The sequence below is a fragment of the Mytilus galloprovincialis genome, chromosome 3 (assembly GCF_965363235.1).
Source record: "Mytilus galloprovincialis chromosome 3, xbMytGall1.hap1.1, whole genome shotgun sequence".
Classification (NCBI taxonomy): domain Eukaryota; kingdom Metazoa; phylum Mollusca; class Bivalvia; order Mytilida; family Mytilidae; genus Mytilus; species Mytilus galloprovincialis.
This window is the reverse complement of record NC_134840.1, coordinates 1,851,722-1,860,164: the sequence shown is the minus strand read 5'-3', so window position 1 is coordinate 1,860,164 and position 8,443 is coordinate 1,851,722.

Sequence of the window (8,443 nt, the reverse complement as noted above, 5' to 3'; positions counted from 1 at the left end):
TCACCATCTTATTTATCTGTCACAAAACAATTGTCACACTATTAAAAAGCTGTTTGGCTTGATATCTTCAAAGGGCTAGATTTCCATATCCTTAAGTACATTTTATTAACCGGATTTTCCAGGAAAAAGTCGGTAATTGATTTGAGGATGTTGGGTGGGTGGTTGGTTGGGCAGGTGGCAGCCAAATGTTGTCCCTGCATTTACTCCTGAACTGTTCAACCAAAGCTTTTAAAGTTTTAATATGTTGCAACTGACAACAAAACGAAGGTCAAGTTCAATAATGACGATTTTGACTTTTACTGTTCAGGAGTTATAGTTCTTGAAAGATTGAAAATGGCGTTTCCAGTGGTGTCCCTGCATTTACTCATGAAACGTTCAACCAAAGCTTTTAAAATCTTACAGCTTTTACATTAATGCTAGCAAGACAATTCTTTGTTTGGCTTACTTGCTTTGTTTGTATCAATGTTTGCTCAAGCATGGCAATTAAGATGGGGGGGGCTTCAGCTTGTATACATCATACTTAAATTTTATTGGACGTTACGTTTGAGGTTAAGGACACTTAATTTTAAAACATCACATGACAAATATTTCACATGTTTCCTCACCTGTAAAAATACAATAATTGGTCAATGAAAGAAAAATATAAACTTTTCTTGAATGAGGATGAGAAACTGGACTTCCACAGTTTTGCGCCGAGTAAAAAAAAAGTTTATATTTTTATGACATTGACCTTATATTGTTTTTTTATAACATATCAATCTATTAGTTCAGTTATTTCCGTGTCTGCCCTTCCATTATGTAACTCAAGAAAAAAATCCAATAAATGGGTAACAATTGTATCGGAAAGAGAAAATCAAGTCCACCTTTTTTATGTTAGGGTGTGTTTGAGATGAATATTTTGTCTTGAAAACGTACAAAGAAAGGGTGTGTTTGAGATGAATATTTTGTCTTGAAAACGTACAAAGAAAGAGTATTTGATACATCATCTCGCTTCAGATTCTATCATTTTTATATAGCAAAGCTACAGGTTGACTTTATAACATAAAAAAATCACTGTACTAAAAGATGAGATATAGGGGTGAAGAGAAATACCTATCCAATGAATCACAAAATCAGAGTAGGTATGTTCAAATATCTATTTTACTAAAAGTACTTGACAACAGTCTTTAAGTTGGATGATGAAAATGCACATCTTCGAAAAAAAAAATAATATTGGCTTCCATTTCTACGATTTTGAAAATGAACTGCCTTAATGGGGAGATAATTTTGACGAAGTAGAATCCTGCCTGTATTGTATATTTACAGGTAAGGAAACATGTGAGAATATTTGTCATGTGATGTTTTAAAATTAAGTGTCCTCAACCTTAAACAAAACGTCCACTAAAATTTAAGTGTGATGTATACAAGCTGAAACCCCGCCTATCTTAATTGCCATGCTTGAGCAAACATTGATACAAACAAAGCTAGTAAGCCAAACAAAGATTTGTCTTGCTAGCTTTAATATAAAAGCTGTAATATGATGTTACTGTTGACAAAATGGAGGTCAAGTTTGATACTGACAATTTTAACTTTAACCGTTCAGGAGTTACAGTTCTTGTGATATTGAAAAATGCCAGGACACAAATAAATATTAATAAATCGGGTTTGCTGTCGCTCTGACAGCCTTTTGTTTTTGATGATTTTCAATTGCACAAAGAATAAAAAACAAATAATAAATAATTGGAAAGGGAAAACTAGACAATAAGGCATTGATACTCAGAAAAAAAAGCATCAGCAATACAAAATCAAGTTCAGCCTAGTTGATAGTCAGGAAAGATAAGGATATGCAGCTTCCCTGAGGGTCCTGTCATGGATGTAGTCTTCTTTAATCCACATGTATATTTATACACTGTTGCACCATTTGACAAACAGTTTTCATTCTTTTAAGGATTGTAGTTATGTTCAGTTGGCTATACTAAAACGTCGTTTTCTGCTTAAATACTAGATAGTCTTATCGCAACCCCAGACATATTGATGATAATTTGGTTTTCCATTCAATTCTGATTAGGTTTCTTGTATATATGAAATAGAAGATGTGGTATGATTGCCAATGAGACAACTCTCCACAAGAGACCAAATTAACAACTATAGGTCACTGTATATAAATGAAAATCTGTTATAATGGCATTCCCATAATTCTCAGAAGGTTCTAAACCAGAGGTTACATTTCTCTCCAGGCTCATCTGCTTCCTTCAAAATCAAAACTGACTGAAATAGCACTATAGTGCTGAAAGTGACGTTAAACACCAATCAATCGATCAGTCCAATGGAATACCAAGAGTAATAGAATTCATTTCAAATGTTGTAAACTGTGATGATAGTTGTACAGCAGTTTACTGTCAACGTGTTACTAGGTATATTTAAGAGTTTATTTTAATACAACACTGTGTCGATTCCAGGCCACTGCTGGTGGAGGTTTCCTCTCTGAGGGTATCACTAGCCCTGTAGTTGTAATGCAGTTTACTGTCAAAATGTTACCAGGTATATTTAATTAGTTTATTTAGAACACTGGGTCGATTCCAGGCCGCTGCTGGTGGAGGTTTCCTCTCTGAGGGTATCACTAGCCCTGTAGTTGTAATGCAGTTTACTGTCAAAATGTTACCAGGTATATTTAATTAGTTTATTTAGAACACTGGGTCGATTCCAGGCCACTGCTGGTGGAGGTTTCCTCTCTGAGGGTATCACTAGCCCTGTACTTGTAATGCAGTTTATTGTCAAAATGTTACCAGGTATATTTAATTAGTTTATTTAGAACACTGGGTCGATTCCAGGCCACTGCTGGTGGAGGTTTCCTCTCTGAGGGTATCACTAGCCCTGTAGTTGTAATGCAGTTTACTGTCAAAATGTTACCAGGTATATTTAATTAGTTTATTTAGAACACTGGGTCGATTCCAGGCCACTGCTGGTGGAGGTTTCCTCTCTGAGGGTATCACTAGCCCTGTAGTTGTAATGCAGTTTACTGTCAAAATGTTACCAGGTATATTTAATTAGTTTATTTAGAACACTGGGTCGATTCCAGGCCACTGCTGGTGGAGGTTTCCTCTCTGAGGGTATCACTAGCCCTGTAGTTGTAATGCAGTTTACTGTCAAAATGTTACCAGGTATATTTAATTAGTTTATTTAGAATACTGGGTCGATTCCAGGCCACTGCTGGTGGAGGTTTCCTCTCTGAGGGTATCACTAGCCCTGTAGTTGTTATGCAGTTTACTGTCAAAATGTTACCAGGTATATTTAATTAGTTTATTTAGAACACTAGGTCGATTCCAGGCCACTACTGGTGGAGGTTTCCTCTCTGAGGGTATCACTAGCCCTGTAGTTGTAATGCAGTTTACTGTCAAAATGTTACCAGGTATATTTAATTAGTTTATTTAAAACACTGGGTCGATTCCAGGCCACTGCTGGTGGAGGTTTCCTCTCTGAGGGTATCACTAGCCCTGTAGTTGTAATGCAGTTTACTGTCAAAATGTTACCAGGTATATTTAATTAGTTTATTTAGAACACTGGGTAGATTCCAGGCCACTGCTGGTGGAGGTTTCCTCTCTGAGGGTATCACTAGCCCTGTAGTTGTAATGCAGTTTACTGTCAAAATGTTACCAGGTATATTTAATTAGTTTATTTAGAACACTGGGTCGATTCCAGGCCACTGCTGGTGGAGGTTTCCTCTCTGAGGGTATCACTAGCCCTGTAGTTGTAATGCAGTTTACTGTCAAAATGTTACCAGGTATATTTAATTAGTTTATTTAGAACACTGGGTCGATTCCAGCCCACTGCTGGTGGAGGTTTCCTCTCTGAGGGTATCACTAGCCCTGCAGTTGTAATGCAGTTTACTGTCAAAATGTTACCAGGTATATTTAATTAGTTTATTTAGGACACTGGGTCGATTCCAGGCCACTGCTGGTGGAGGTTTCCTCTCTGAGGGTATCACTAGCCCTGTAGTTGTAATGCAGTTTACTGTCAAAATGTTACCAGGTATATTTAATTAGTTTATTTAGAACACTGGGTCGATTCCAGGCCACTGCTGGTGGAGGTTTCCTCTCTGAGGGTATCACTAGTCCTGTAGTTGTAATGCAGTTTACTGTCAAAATGTTACCAGGTATATTTAATTAGTTTATTTAGAACACTGGGTCGATTCCAGGCCACTGCTGGTGGAGGTTTCCTCTCTGAGGGTATCACTAGCCCTGTAGTTGTAATGCAGTTTACTGTCAAAATGTTACCAGGTATATTTAATTAGTTTATTTAGAACACTGGGTCGATTCCAGGCCACTGCTGGTGGAGGTTTCCTCTCTGAGGGTATCACTAGCCCTGTAGTTGTAATGCAGTTTACTGTCAAAATGTTACCAGGTATATTTAATTAGTTTATTTAGAACACTGGGTCAATTCCAGGCCACTGCTGGTGAAGGTTTCCTCTGCGGGTATCCCCAACCAAGCCCTGTGTTGACAGGAGCTATAATTGGTATGGTCACATTTTTATATTACTGGTCACAAAAATTGAATTTTTTAAAATAATTAGGTTTTTCTTCACCAGAAATAGATGCCTGTATTTGAAAAAAAACTGACGAAGTTCAGATCCTTAATGCCCTTCAATTTTGACTTTATTTTGCTTTTTTTATTTACTCGAGCATCACTGAGTTGTCTGTTCAGACTCTTGTATAAACACAAGAGCATGGTGTACAAAATTATAAGTCAATATCTTCTAATTTTTTTACTCTTGTTACATGAAAGTGAAGCCCAAGTCAATGGTGATATATGTGTTGTTAGTTTTATAGTTTGTTACCCTGATTTTGTTTTTTGTCCATGGATTTATGAGTTTTGAACAGCGGTATACTACTGTTGCCTTTATTTGTTAGTGTTTCGTCTGTTTGATAATATTCAGTTTGTTTTGTATGTTTCTGATCTTAATGACTAGGGTGTTTATAGGTAGCCAGTGTTTGTTTGTCTCTGCTTACAAGTTTTCATTTTGTTTTTTATTTCAATACCATTCTATTATTTTGTAGTCCTTAACTGACAATGTGTATACCCTGTATGTGTTTTGGGCCAACAGTTATAAATGGTAGAGAGAAACTAATCAGAACAAAATGATCGTCAATAAAAGATCAACAAAATAGAGATTTTTGTTATGAATTCGATTCTTGTCTACAGTGTTGGAGAGAAATAAAGCTAAATCACAAAAAGTACTGAACTCTGAGGAAACTTCAAAACGGAATGTCCCTAATCATTGTTGAAAATAAACCTAGGTGAGAGGCACATCCCTTAAGAGCCTCTAGTTTCTGATAATGCTTGTTATTCCCCACCTACGATAGTAGAGGGGCAATATGTTTTCTGGTCTGTGCTCCGTTCGTTCGTCCGTCCGTCTGTGCGTCCGTTCAGGTTAACGTTTTTGGTCAAGGTAGTTTTTGATGAAGCTGAAGTCCAATCAACTTGGAACATGGATAGTGCGAGTGGGGCATCCGTGTACTCTGGACACATTCTTGTTTTATGTATGTATTGGTTAATTCTTTTCCGAATATTCCAAAATGACTGGCTAATTCAAATAATGTTTTTGCAATGTTTAGGTGCATCAGTATGTTAAGTTAAAATATGATTCTATATAAAGTTTGTAATGTTGAGAAAGTCATAAAATTTACAAAATGATGGAATATATCTAATGTGACTATAGCCATTAGTTTCATTGTAATCTAATAAGTTACCAAAATGCCAGAAGTATCGTTAGGACCAGGGAACACTTATTTTTTAAATACATTTTTTCTTAAAATGCCCTTGTCCTGTACCAAGTCAGGAAAATTGCAGTTTTCATCTTATAGTTCGTTTTGTGTGTGTTGTATTGTCGTTCGTTTTTGTTGCACTTCAGTGTTTCTGTTGTTTCGTTGTTTTCTTCTTATATTAGATGTGTTTTCCTTGGTTTTAGTTTGTAACCCGGATTTGTTTTCTCTAAATCGATTTATGATTATTTTCGAACAGCGGTATACTACTGTTGCCTTCATTTATTCATCAGTGTGGCTAACAAATGTTAAAAGAAGTGTACCCAATATCGGTAGTACGACCAATATACTATAATTACTATTTCATTATTCTAAAGCAGTCCTTAATGAAAAGAAAACAAAATGATATAGGCAGAGTCAACCCAATGTCGTCAAAAATCTAGACGTGTACAGCTGTCTATACAATACAGCAACTTCTAAACTGTTCTAAGACATTTAAGGGCTGAATGTTTTACCATCTGGTATTAACATTTAATTCCCCAAAACATTTTGATATAGCAGAAAAGACAATTACTAACGATGGTCTGAAGGTCAACACACTTGTTCCTCACTGACATGGTTGAGTGAGTAAATGTTCTGTCTATTTAATTATTGTAAGGTGAACATTTTGGAGTCGTATTTTTTCTACGACTGTAACTGTATATTTTGTAAGGTGTATATGATGATTTGATCGATCAATGTAAACTTTTTTTTATACACGCAGTATTAGGGGCATGCGGAATTGACTTTGTTTTTGTTGTCTTTTGTTTTGCAACTAATTTTTATTTATTTAATGTGTAACTGCTCTTATCCATACCCTATTACTATAACATCTTATTATATTTGATGTCCTCTCGTCTTATTTTCCACTTGGATGTAGTAAAATTTTTGTAAGTGTAATTATTCCTCCAGATATTTATAAAGGTGTGTTCACTCTGATTGATCGCATTTCATTAATGATAAAATTTCAAATATACTGTTCCAAACAGATTAACGTTTAACGCATGATTGCAAGATTTTTGTCTGCTACTGAAAGGCACTTGTTTAAACCACTCAGTACATTCACACTACATCCTTTTATTTTTCTATAATTCCAAGGACGTAATACATATACGTCCTAAGTAATACCAAGAAGGCTAGTTTTCCTGCCACCAAGCAGTTCAATAGGAAATCTAAATTATTTGTTAAAGCAGAATATGGGTTTTTTATGTTTGATCAGTCAAATTTTAATTAGTATCGGATTACACAAACTTTCCATTTGTGTTAATAAAAAATTAAAAAAAGACGTTGACAGTCAACTGTGAACCACCATGGTTGTCTTAAGTAGAAAAAGGTGTAATAACGATAGGGTTAATATGTTGAAAATCAGTCGAACAAATTTAATAGCCTTTTTCTTTTAATGTTGGTTTTAAAAATAGTATGGGGCATTTTCGGGAATTAGCACATCGTTTTCTCTCCCTTTTCAGACTGCCTGATATTTAATCAATTGTCGATATACTATTACTAGTAACTATAAAGGATAAGTCTAATCGGGGATATTTTCGGCGTTAATAAATCAAATCATTACGAATAAAAGAGCAGACGGATTATATATTTTACATTGAATTTTTCAATCACCGGTTTGCATGTAAAACATTACATTATTAGAAAAAACACCCACATAATTGAGATATTGTTTAATAATTTACTAGTGGTTTGCCAATGATCAGTATTTTACTGATTATTGACAGTAAGACTTTTTACTGAGACATATAAAGAAGACGTTTAAGATGAAACGGTCACTTTGTAATACTATGGATTCATTATTATTCGTTGAATACGTGGGTATAAGTTAACCACGAATTCAAATGTTTAACGAATGATATATTTTCAATTGGCTTTGTACACAGAGATTGGCAAAACCACGAAATGAAATATCCACAAATATGCAAGTTTTCAGCAATCCACGAAAATTGATACCCACGAGAATAAATAGAAACCACAGTACAGTATGTGTAAAGTAAATATCAGATAGAACACATCATCTCAATTCTAACCACATTTCAACATACCATGGAGACCACTCTTTCATATTCTCCTCCCAGAATACTTCATAATCCACCCCAATCCGTTGGTCGTTTGTTGACTGAATAAGTACGCCGTTTGGATTGCAGTAGCCACAATTCCCTGCGTACCCAAACCACCATCCACTGCCATGTATTTGTGCGCATTTTAGAGAATTGTCCTTGTCATATGTAGAAAAGATGCCACTTTCAACGTATGAAAGACAGTTTCCTAATGTAGGTAGACCAGATAGTGTCGTCGTAGAATCAGAATCAAGTCCAAAAGAGAATTGTGATGCCTCGTCATTGAGTACAAACCCTTCATATTCCTGTTGATAAACTTGACTTTTATCTTGGTTTCCCATTTCAAACACAAGTGTATAAAACCCACTGCTTGTGATGTAATGTGTACGAACATTTCCCAGCCAGAAATCCTTGGCTGTAGTAAACATATCTCCAAACCCATCCCTGTAGTTATCCCAGGTTTGATTAAATCCAAAACCAGGGTTGTAATGGCGCTGAATGTATGTTCTTGCCCTGAGTTGTGTAAGGGAACAGTACACGGGGATGGGTGTAGGAGAGGCTGAGGGTTTTGTATAAAGTATACCATCATTTCCGTCATAA